The sequence below is a fragment of the Rhinolophus ferrumequinum genome, chromosome 2 (genome assembly GCF_004115265.2).
Source record: "Rhinolophus ferrumequinum isolate MPI-CBG mRhiFer1 chromosome 2, mRhiFer1_v1.p, whole genome shotgun sequence".
NCBI lineage: Eukaryota > Metazoa > Chordata > Mammalia > Chiroptera > Rhinolophidae > Rhinolophus > Rhinolophus ferrumequinum.
This window is the reverse complement of record NC_046285.1, coordinates 87,803,835-87,817,068: the sequence shown is the minus strand read 5'-3', so window position 1 is coordinate 87,817,068 and position 13,234 is coordinate 87,803,835. Positions and strand designations below refer to the sequence as shown.

At 35.8% G+C, this 13,234-nt stretch overlaps 1 protein-coding gene across 1 annotated transcript in view; it reads right to left on the bottom strand.

Annotated features, from left to right (window-relative positions):
- Positions 1–13,234, bottom strand: part of CHODL (chondrolectin) — a 243,683-nt gene that overhangs the window by 165,938 nt on the left and 64,511 nt on the right. The gene's annotated exons all lie outside the window — the stretch shown is intronic.

The following is a 13,234-nucleotide window of genomic DNA, read 5'->3' as shown; positions in this document are numbered from 1 at the left end:
CCTGGAAAACAAAGTAAATTATCCTCCCTGTTAAAAAAATTAAAACTAAAATCTTGAAAATAGAAAATATTCCCAGAGGTTTATCAGCAGAAATGTTAGTAGATTTTTTTGAATCTTAGATGGGATTTTAGTGTATACTTTTCCCAAAAGCCTGTAGGACACGGTCCATTGGCTCCTGTGATAGGCTATCTAATGTTTCAGGCAAGAATGAGAAGAAACAATACTTTCCTACCTCTCTAAATTCTGCCTAAGAGTTTTTTAAAAAGAGTTTAGCTTCCCATGTTACATCATCCCAAATCTGAACCACAAAAGGTAGCTTTCTCTTATACAGTTATTGCCAATCTATAGTAGATATATTTACTATTGCCTCACTTTGACACACAAAAACACATACAAAAGAGTCATAAAATTTGTCACTAGAGCACACTTGACTAAGCCCTTCCTCTGATACTCAGTTGTGAATCATTAATCAAGTCATTCAACTTCTGTGAGCCTTAGCTTATTCATTTTTAAAAGAAAAAGGAATGGATTAGATGACTCATTTAATTAATTGAATCTATTCTATTGAGTCCATTCTGAAATTCTAAGAATTTACAGTTCCCAGTTTATATTTTCTATCACTTTGGATTTTTGATTAATGATTTAATTTTAAATTATATTTGGATTTTTATAATCACAATAATATATTTGTATGATTCATACTTGGATCCTAAGTAAAATATTATAACCCTAGTTCATACATATTCCAGTAAGCAATAAGATGGTGCATCAACAAACAATTTCATTTCCAAAATAACAATTGATGTTGTTTATTGAGTGTTTTACATTAAGATATTTACATATTTTAATACTCAAAACATATTTTGACATGGATATAGTTATTTCCAGTCTCCAGTTGAGAAACTGAGACTTAAGGGCCCTATAGCCAATCACTGGTGGAGTCAGGATTCTAACACCATCCCTCTGTCTTCTTACTCCATCCTTGTAACCCGCGTCTAGATTATGCCTCCTAGATCTGTCTGTGACAACCAACAACAACAAATGAATACAATGATTTTTATAATCACTGGTCCAATAAAGTCAATGCAAGGATACAGATTTTCAGCCTGTAGGGGAAAGTTAGATAATTTTTAAAGCCTTCAATAAGTATTGTTTTTCTTTTAAAAAAAAAAAAAAGAGGAAATAATCACAATAAAAGCAAGCTGAAGAGCATTTGAAACTCCAATCACATGACCAGAGTGAATTGTAAAGCTTAGTTCTTTTATATTTCCTGCTTTCAAAGGGATCTAAAAACATGTAACTAGGTTCAGTAGGCAATTTACTACCGATATAATCAAGAGGAGAAAAAGTCAAGAAATAAAGAGAAATCATTCATTAAATATTCTCTAATTAAAGTATATCATGCATGCCCTTTTTATACCACTTGTAACTAGACAAAAGAAAGCTCTTTTTGAAATAAAGGGTATTTGGCTAACATTCAAGATACATTAAAATAAAATGTCCCCAATTAATAAAATGTATGAAATTTGATTGCCTATAGCAGTCTTTTTATGGAAAAAATAATAATCCCCTGTAACGTAAGAGCAGTAATATGAAATACACCTGTAAGCCATTAAGAAGTCTTTTGTTATGAAACTCTGAAATGCTGATGAAGCCCTGGTATCAGCAAATATATCATTTTATTCCAGCTATTCAAGGCCCATAGCAATTCAACAGAAAATTAATTAGTATCACCTCACCATAAATCTCAACAGTATTAGCTAAAATGCCAATTTTGTAATCACTTTTCATTAAAGCCAAAAATACTAATTAAAATTGATTTTTGCCTGTGCTTTGGTAAACGGTGGCCAATTAATGGCTTTCTATTGTAATGCAGACCTTTACTTAAATTAATTTCGGATGTTGTCTCTTTTCTTTTTATAAAGATAATGAAGTGTGAAAGGATAAGAGATGTGGGTGCAGAAAAGGGCAGTTGACATGCAGGGAGAATAGTGAAACATAAAGAATTCTGGAGCTTTTGCTAATGCTATCATAGTAGAGCACAACCAGACTCCTTTATAAGTAGCTTTTAAATATGTTATTACAGAAACAAAAATAAATAAAGCCTCTTAACATATAAGTGATAAGAATTTATTATTATAAGTTATTTGAATGATAAAATAACATCTCTTTCTAAAGAATTTTCTGAATAAAGTCATATCCTTATTTGTATAATGTGACCTATTTGTAAAAAGACAAACCCATGAACTTAGTCCATGTTTGGAGGATCATTTGGAATCATTCGAGAATAATTTAAGTCTCAATATATGTTGAATGGAAGGTGATACCTAAATAAATGTCAAATCTGTTTCATTAGAGCTAAATAGAAAAATAACAAAACATAAATCTCTTAGAGATTAATCCACAAAGGATTTAATTGTTCTATTAACTTTATAATTAATAAAAATAATTAATATGGTACTAAAGTTGAATTTTGAGGGGCATCAGGATGGGACAGTTGAAGATGAGTGGCTGGGTTTTTCCAATAAGTAATAAAGGATACTGAGTCAGTAAGAGTCAGGTTCTCTGGGGAGCCAAAACTTGGAACCAAAAGCCACATGGACAAAATCAAGTTCAGTGTTCTAGAGTTCTATATACATGCAGAGTGAAAAGATGGCTAATATTTCTGGATTTAGACCAAGCCTATGGGACAAGGAGGAAAGAAGATCCCAAATAAAAAGGCAGGTTCAGGGGTGGCCAGGTGGCTCAGTTGGTTAGAGCGCAAGCTCTGAGCAAAAAGGTTGCCAGTTCGATTCCCACATGGGCCAGTGAGCTGTGCTCTCCACAACTGCATTGAAGAGAAGGAGCTGCTGCTGAACTTTTGGAGGGGCAGCCAGATAGCTCGGTTGGAGTGCGAGCTCTTGACTGCAGGGTTGCTGGTTCGATTCCCACATGAGATGGTGGGCTGCATCCCCCTTTCAACTAAGGATTGAAAACAGCGACTGGTCTTGGGCTGAGCTGTGTCCTCCACAGCTGGATTGAGGTCCAACGACTTGAGCTGATGGGCCCCTGGAAAAACACACTGTTTCCCAATATTCCCCAATAAAACTGAGGGAAAAAAATATTTAAAAAAAAAAAGAAAGCCAGGTTCAAAACACTAACAGCCAATAAACATGGGCAAAAATCCATTTTAAATAGTGTTTTTGCCTTTAATAAAAAGAGATTATAAAATTAAGATTAAATCTTAGAATCTTAGATGAAATTCTAAGATCCCTAAAAGGTGGGAATGGTGTCTAGATTCAGAGACCTACACGGAACCTCTATCTTTTTCCATAGGGTTCTGTGACCTTGAGAATTTTACTTCTTACCCCCACCCTCATCCTTAACTATTACAACTACAAATTTACACTTTCTATTCCATTCTCATACAAAACCCAAATACATTTCTTCTTAAGACATCAGGAGGATAGCAATCTTAACTAACAAATATACTCTAAGAGTTAATAAATACTAGTTGTAAATCTCTCAGGTTTAGCTGCAATGTGTTAACTCAAAGGAATTATTTAGTACGCCCTTGATATTAGGGCAGCATAAATCCTGACCATTATGAATCCCCCAAACCAGAATTATTACTATAACAAATAGCTTTCATCCCCAAATGGGATACAACATGACTGAAAATTTCAGTTTTGTCCATGAGGTCATAACAAGATCATTTGGGGCTCCCTATAGACTTGCCTAGCCGTTTCCTTATGATCTCTTTATTCAAGTATATTTTGCTTACATAGCTAGAATCATATTTTAGATTCTGATTTCTGAGCCTCACTAACAGAATATTCAAAAGCTCTACGTGTAAGATGATGGGGGCATTTATGATTGATGTTTGCCACTAGATTGTTAGACATCCCCAGTATCTAAAATTCCTCCAAATTTACATCAAGTTATTTTTACATTCGTCTTAATGATACAGAAACCAGCCAGAAAATATCCAGTGCCACTATATTGTTCTATGTAGCTCTAATCTGAAGTGTGTGTGTCCAGTAATTTTCTGAACAGTGTCTCAAACAGTGTAAACAATTTAGTGATTGTTGGCAGTATTTTGCCACTTATTTGAAGTGGTCATCAAACATAGAAAAGAGATTCTATTAAACTGGGTTTGAGGAAAATAGTATAAGAAACACTCGTCCTTGTCACTGGAAATAGAGCTAAACCAGAAAAAAAACAAAAAACAATTAAGTGAAATATAGGAACAACTTTAATCTTTAATCTCCATGACACAGAATCTAGCTAAAACTATAATATCCAGCTGGCTTTCTGAAATTGACTAAAGAAACGTCCATAGTGAATTTCTATCATGATTAGCACTTTTCTTGAATTTGTAACTTTTATTAACCATTCAAATTCGTGAGGTCAATTTATGGTTTATTTTTGTTTGATTTAGATGTGAGGTATATTGCCTGAGCCCTTGGATATTTGAGAATGTCTTTCTGTTATCCAAAAACACAATTGTATCACTTTACAGTGACATTTAGTGCTGCAGAGACGTTTGAGGCTAGCCATTATTTTTCGTTTCTTTTTTTCTTTATCTCATCCTTTTGGAAATAATCTTTAAACTTTCCCCAAAGAAGGAGGTACCAGATACTTTCCTGATTTTTTTTTTTCAAAAATTTTGCAAGGCTGTATTTAGATGTGAACTTGTGTCATTGATCTTACATAAATGAAAAGGAAATTTTCAATCTGTACACTTTTTTTTTTCGATTTTAATGTATTTTCCTCATTTAAGACTCTGGTTATTGTTGCTAAGTGTTCCAATGTTTACATTAGGTTCCCCACAACATGTAGAACAAGCATTCTACATGTTCATTTCCCCTTTACATCTTTATTTACTCACTTTTTTTATACCTTTATTCTCTTGGAGAGCTTCTACAAGTGATGTCCTCCATCACTGTTTTAATTCTTCCATAGTATCAATTCTGCTTTTACTACACCCTTCCAATTTGTCATTTTCTTTCCCATCACATTACCTTTCCCATCTTATCCTCTATTCTGCTAATGACTTTGTGTTTCTATTTAATAGAGAGCAATCTTTTTAGCACTTTAAAAGATAATAGTTTTCTGCAAAAACATGGATGGACCTAGACATATTATGCAAAGTGGAATAAGTCAGACAGAGAAAGACAAATACTATATGATCTTCCTTATATGTGGAATCTAAAAAACAAAATAAACAAACAAACAAAACAGTAACAAACTCATAGATACAGAGAACAAACTGATGGTTGCTGGATGGGAGGGGGGTTGGGGAGCTGGGGGAAAAAGGTGAAGGGATTAAAACATACAAATTGTTAATTACAAAATAGTCACAGAGATGTAAAGTACAGCATAGCGAATTTAGTCAATAATGTTGCAACAACTATGTATAGTGCCAGGTGGGTACTAGACTAATCAGCGAGATCACTGCTTAAATTATATGTGAATGTCTAACCACTAGGCTATACACCAGAAACTAATATAAAATAATATGAATGGCAACTGTAACTGAAAAAAATAATCAAAAATAAATAAATAAAAGTTATGTAATCATAAAACAGAGCCTTCAAAAAAAAAGATAATAGGTTTCTAATATTTTTACTAAGTCCCACTATAGATAATTTTAAATGAATGTTCTTCCTCTAACATTTCTAGATATGCTCCCTGTCTTTATTTTAGAATATATTTCAGAGTTCCTTCATTTATAATGTTTCCTCCTGTTGATAAAATTTAAATTTTTCATAAATAAAATGTTCTAAAAGTCAGAGTTTATAGGTTTCACCTGGCCTTATTCTCAATTTGAGTGTCAGTTAAATCTCCTTCTCAGACATAGGATGGCTTTATGTACACAGTTCCTAATCATCAGTATGTATCAGGTTTTACTTCAGTGTAGGTCTGTTGGAGTAAAATAGAGTCCTTTCTTATCCCTGCTGTATGCTATTCTAAACAAATATAGTATATGAAAATCTACAATCTGCAGAAGGGAATGCTACCAGGGTTCTTTGTGCCTTTGTTGAGAGGACTAACCTCTAGAGCAGGGGTGTCCAAACTGCAGCCCGCGGGTCAACTGCGGCCCATGATCTATTGTTAATTGGCCCGCAGCAAATTCCAAAAATATATTTAGTTTACTTAAATAAACCAGGTGAGGCAATACGTACTTTACCTCGAGTGAGTGGCCCGGCTAATTGTGTATTTTACCACATATGGCCCTTGGTGAAAAACGTTGAAAAAAGTTTGGACACCCCTGCTCTAGAGTATCAGTCATCCCCGAATATCTTGTTCTTTCCTTTCTAAAATCTGTGGTCTTTGCACAGCTGAAATATTATTAATAATGACTGGACATTGCTCAATATCATACAAATAGTAAAATATTTACAATAGAAAGAACCCTACCTAGGATCCCAGACAGTATTAAAGTTCTAATTATTTTAGGGGGATTTTCTCAAAGTCACCTTTCTCCCTATTTTTACAAGGAAGAGAGAAAAATATTCATAATCTCAAATAACAAACATTAATTAGGAAAGGTTTCAACACTATACATTTTTACTCAAGGTAACACATAACAGGACTTCTGTTTACCACCAAGTTGGAGAGAAGAATTGTGATTCCTGTTAAAGGGGAAACAAACAAGGTGAGTCCTTGATCCACCTTTTTGGCTGGAAAGAGATTCCAGACCACACAGGGAACTCAGGCAGACTACAGAGGTCTCCCTGAGATGAACAGATAAAAGGAGGCCAAGGTGGCTAGAGTTCCTAGGGCAGAGTGCCAGAGAGTAGAGACCTGCACAGAAACAGTGATTCTGAAATATGCAGAGGATACTTCTTGTGCCTTCAGTCAAGTATTGACCATTGCACATGTGTGGAAACTACTCCAAGCAGGGGAAAAATACACCCCAAAAGGGTTAGAGGTAATATTCTTTAGAACTAACATAGGGCCAGGAATAGTTTGTGTTCTCACTAACCAGAGCAGGAAATTTTCATAATTCATAGGCCATCAGTTAGAGTACTCAGAACTTGTGAAGTATCACATCAGTAATGGGACAAAATTAATCCAAGACTACAGGCTGCACTGATCCCACCTTAAAAAGCTTAAAAGTAAGCCTCTAAAATATCAAACAGTTCCCACATAATCTAACTTCATTCTATGTAAAAGCTCAGGAATATTTATCATAATAAAAATAACTAGCACCCAACAAGATAAAATATATAATATCTGGCAACCAGTCAATAATTTTCAGACATATAAATAAGGGAAAAAAATATAATCCATAACAAGGAGAAATAAATCAACCAATAAAAACAGATTAGAAATGCCAGATGATAGAATTAGTAGATAAGGGTACTAAAACTTGCATGTAACTGTTTTTTACATATTTAAGAAGATGGAAATAAGATTGATGTTTTAAATAGATATGAAAGATTTTAAAAGATGAAAACTGAATTTCTGAGATTAAAAAAATTCAAAGTCTGAGATAAAAAATAAACTGAATGAAATTAATAGCAGGTTCTGTTCTTCTGGAGAATCCTGACTAACAAAAATCTTAAAAGCATCCAGTGTGGGGAAAAAAACGCATTATATACATAGAAACAGAGATAATAATGATAGTAGATTTCATTTCAGCAAAAAACAATACAAGCAATTCAGCAAAAACAACATCTTCAAAATATAAAAAGAAGAAAACTGGCAACCTAGAATTCTATATCAAGTAAAAATAACTTTCAAATCAAAGTCCTTCAAAAAGAAGAAAAATGAAACTAAATGGGAAAGTGGGTTTACACAAGGAAATGAAGACTACAGAATATAATAAACATGTGGACAAACATAAAGTATAATTTAAAAGAAAAGTGATTTTTTTTTTCAGCCCTCCGCTAGTGAAATCTCACTCTTTGTCATACAGTAAAGGTCCAAGCAGAACTTACAGTTTTCCCCTCTCCATCTTAATACAAAAGTTGGGCAAAAAGATACATATCTAGAGATGACTGTTTCATCTGAGACGAGCTACTGTGGTATAGCAACTAGATCTCTCTGAATTGCCTGGACAATGAGCCAGCTGATACCTTGCCTTCTCTAGCCAAAGAAACTATACCTAAACTCCAATTCCCAGGTTACCAATGGCTTTCTCCTCCCTGGAGAAGGGACTTCAACTTCCTATGGATCCCTAACATCACCTAGGTATTGTGCTGCAAGTTTTCCAGACAATTTATATAAACAGCTGGCTTCTAAATCCAGACTTCCTGGTGACTGGGTATTTTGTTTGTATGCCCACTAAAATGTTGCTCTCACAATTTCCCTATAAGAAGTCAGAGTGACAGGAAAATGGAGACTCTCAATGCTAATGCAAATCTACTCTGTATCTATCAGATGACCTAGACTCCGGCATTATCTCCAAGGGAAAAAGAGAATGCAGGTACCACATGCCTCTTGCATTCTTACTAGTCCTTGATCTGCAGGCTCCCCCCAGTAAAACCTGTTATCTTAACCCAGAATGTGTAACATTGTAGAAGTCTTCATAAAAAAAACCCTGATACATAACAAGTGGTGGGGACCACGACGGGATTCAACCTGTGCCATACCTACTATGTCTATTATACTCAAGATGATTTACAGTGACAACATCTGTCACCACTCATTTTAGGTCATTTGGTGAACAAAATGGAACACGTCCTATGGTTCTAACAAAGATCTTTCAAAGTGCCAAGCCAGCAAACGTTTTTATGACACGCTGAGAGAAATAAAGTCTAAAAAACATTTTATGCTTTCCCAGTATAGGAGTCATTTCATAAGACTAGAATATCCTCAGTGACAGTTTTGAACGTGTGCATTCCCAGAAGGAAGCACAGACATACTGCAAACGACAGGCGGCAGGCAGTGGGCAGGCTTGCTGAGATGGGCTGCGATGGCCACTGCTAGGGTTTCATAGACCTTGCAGTCAGTGAAAAGTCCTCTCAGACTCGAATTATGTTGATGCTCAAACTTATTTTAAGTTGCTACGAGTTTTCTTCCTTGCTTCTATGTTTTATAGGCATTTTTGTGAGAATATAGGAGACACTAGGTCAATAGACCTTGAGCCATGTGTTAATTTAAATAGAGGTTTTTAACCTAACCTCACGTGTATGGGTCTTGATTTTCTTCTTTTATCTTGAGTTCTTTCCCAGGATGTTCTCATGGTCCCTCATATAAATCTATCCTTGATGGCTCCACCTCACCAGTTCTTCAGAAATGGAGAGTTGTATGACAGAACCTTGATAACTGCAAAATACAAATGGGTTATCATTCTTATAATTCCCCTGCTGGGAGTGAACAACTATGTTCTAATCATCCCACAGGTCATAGTGATTTGGGCCCTGTAGTCACAGGTAATGGGATTATTTTACTTAGTGGTATCTCACCGCAAATAAATCTACATACTGATTATTAATTTGAAGTTTCAAAATTATTTTATCACAGGATGCTACAGCAGGAATCAATTCTTGATATCACCTGAAGAAAACAAGAGGGTGATGGTGGAGAAGTAACAGACTGGATGAGGTGTACCTATGAAAAATGGTGATTTTCAAATATTAAATATTAGCCAACCAGTCGGTTAGACCAATAAAGTCGGTTAGTTGGTCTTGATAAACATTTAAAAAAATAAAATATGAGAGAATAGGAAAAATAGAAAAATCAGCCTACACTGCACATACTAAGAGTACACATGATTGTGTGTTTGCATGGGTACTTGGTCAGTCTAATATTTATTTCTCTTGGTAAGTGATGGGCAAAAGTCAATTCCCTAAAATGTGATTCCAAGTTGAATTCTTTTTCTCCTTCTGCCTTGAACACTGGTATATTTACAAAAATTGAAGAACAAACAAAAAATTAATTTTTAAAAATTGGATCATTTTACATATACTTTTCTAATCTCTAAAAAGTATTCCTTGGATTTTCTAAAAGACAATTGACATCAATCAAGTTTACTGTGTTCAATGACTGCATATTATTTCTTAGTATAGATCTACAATAATTTATTTGATCATCTATTGGGTAGTTTGCTTTTTTTTTTTTCCAGTTTTGCCATTAACAATCCTGTCAAAAACATTTTAAAATACAAATGCCCTTAACTACTGTGATTTTATTTCTGTGGGCTAGATTCCCGGAAGTGAGAGTGCTCTTAACAGGGTTTACAAACTGACTTCTAAAGTCACTCCATAACATCTTCATATCTTCTTTTAGACTTGTTTTAGTTCTGGCTTTAAGTTTATGGACCTTTGCTGAAATTATTTATTACCTTTCCTTCAGAATCTGGGTAGACCACTCTGGGTTCTTGGTTGCAAACAAAAGAAACCAACTTGGGTAACAAATCAGCAATATCTAATTGGGAAGCTTGTTAGTCACTAACAGTTGAGAGAGCACTGGAATATTAGACCCAGAACAAGGGAAGAATGCATCCAAGTCTCACCAAAAGGCATCTGATGCCATACTAACCTCCACAGTGTTGGATATTTAACACTGAAGTGTTTTACTGTCTACAAGTACCCCCCTAAAGATTTCTAAGCTAAGGTAGGGAATCCTTTTAGATAAGCCTTGAACACAGGCCACCTCATGAGTGTCTAGGGATCAGTCAAAAGGACTCTATGTCCCCCTTAGTTCTCCACAGAGTAAGAAGACTGGTGCCTCCTATCTATTTTCTGATGCCTTTCACAGACATTAGAGTTAACAACTTTCACTACCCAAGATCCATTTATAAAGTTCTTTGCATATTTACCATTCCTAAACAAAAATTTTAGTGACACAATACAACTTTTTCTGATACAGTCACAAAAGTGTTCCCCTCCTCCCAAAGCCTCATAAATTACTTCATCTAGATTACAATGATCCTCCTACAGTTGTTCACTATTTTATCTGGATATCCTACAACCAACAAACTAAATTGTAAATGTCACCACAATCATACGTTAGAACAGGAAAAGAAAACAACAGTGAACAACAGAAAAAACAAGTTGAACTGACTAAAAATATTAAAAACACAGTGAAGAAGAAAATACAAGCATAGGCTAGAGTCTTCAGTTCTGCAGTGGCCATGCGGTCGACTTCCCTCTTCCTCTATGCACGCCATAGTCTCTTTGCCTTAAAACAGGAACACTGCTAATCAAGTGAGCTTACTTAGTGAGCAATCTCAAACTTTTATTCCTAAGGAATGAGGCCTTTGTTGGTCACACTTGCTGTGGTAAAAACTCCCAAATCTCAGAAGCTTGTAAGAACAAACATTATTTCCCCATCAAGTTACATGTAAGTTGCAAGTCAGCTATGAGTTGGCTGTGGTCTATCCATCTGCTCGGTCTCTTCTTATTGATGGATCCAGGCTAAAGGACCATCACCCGTTTCCTGATCCATTCAGTTTTCTCCTCAATTCACTAACACTTCCCTCCCCCATCTCCAATCAGGCTTTCAGCCTCATGTCTCAAATGAAACAGCTCTTATTAAGCAGGTACAGGGTTAAGGAGATGTAAGTGAGGCCTGGGTGTTGGGTACAACATTTAAGCAGCACCACAAATTCATCAGTTAAGATAAATAATTTTCATGGGATGAAGAAGTATAAATTGCCAGTTTTAAAAAACAGTCATGGGCATATAAAGTATAGCATAGGGATTATAGTGAATAATATTGTAATAACTATGTGTGGTGACAGATGAGTACTAGACTTATCGAGGGGATCACTTTGTAAGATATATGTATCTAATCACTGTGTTGTATACCTGAAACTGATATTGTATGTCAACTGTAATTGAAAAATAATTTTGCAGAAATCTAAATTAATGCAGAAAGTCACAATGAACTTATCAGATGTGTAAAGACAGACTCAGTATTAGTCATGTTTCTTTTTGCCTCAGTCTCCAGTATGGCTCAGCACAGCACTGTTACCAATTCTGTCATTATTTAAACTCTTGGTATGGTGTTCATTGTGGACTTTTGCATTAATTTTAATTTTTTAAATATCACATTGAGATATTTAATTGCATTAAAACACTGAGACTTTTGGCACCCAAGGCAAGTACCTCACTCACTGGACCCTCGTCTTGGCCCTGTGGATTAAGGTTACCAGCGACAGCCATATTGCTAAAACCAATGACTGAATTCTCAGGCCTAGTCTTACTTGACCTGTGAGTAGCATTTGACACAAATGATCTCTGTCTTCCTCAAACACATCCTGCACATATGAAGCCTTGAGGACACAACCTTCTCAGATCTCCTAGCTCACTGAGCACTCCTCTACAAGTTCTTTGCTGGGTCCTTCACATAGCAGCATTCTCTTAACATTGGTGGGCCAATACTTCTGTTCTCAGAATTCTTCTCTTCATTTTTTTCCCACTCACTCCCCAAGTTATGTAACTGAGTTCCATGGCTTTAAAAAAATGCTTTTGTAATCATATGATTTTTATTTTGTTCAGGTGGTATATCACATTGATCGATTTTGTCACATGGGAGACAGCCCTGCCATTGTCATCAGATGTCCAGGGCCTAGGCTCTAGCCTGATGCCCTGGGGCCATTGCTGAAGCTTCCCAAGCCACAGTCCACAAAGTGAGAGGCCAATTCTCACTCTACATATTTCACAGGGGATTCATAACACAGGGATGTTATGAATCTCAGCCTAAATGAGATTCTTTAAATCAACATTTTTTTTTTTTTGAGCACTTAGCCTGGGTTGGGAAATGTGCAAGGCACCAGGGATATAAATAAAAACGAATAATTTTTAAAAATGCTTTTAATATGAAAATTCAAATTTACATACTGTCTTAGTCCATTCAGGCTGCTATAACAAAATGCCATAGACTGGGCGGTTTATAAACAACAGAAATTTAGTTCTCAGCTCTGGACGCTGGGAAGTCCAAGATCAGGGTGCCAGCACGGTGGGGTTCTGGTGAAAGGCCTCTACCAGTTTGCAAACTGCTGACTTCCTGTTGCGTCCGCACATGGGGGAAGGCACAAGAGAGCTCTCTGAGGTCTCTTTTGTAAGAGCACTAACCCTATTCAGGAGGGCTCCACCCTCATGACTTAAGCATCCCCCAAAAGGCCCCACTTCCTAATACTATCACCTTGGAGGTTAGGCTTTCATATATGAATTGGGGGGGCCGGTGAGGGCGGAGCAGTGAGAGGGATACATACATTCAGACCACAGACTATGATGTCCAAACTCGTGCATCCAACGCTTCTTGGTTATCAATTGCATTCCACTGCCTGTTTGCT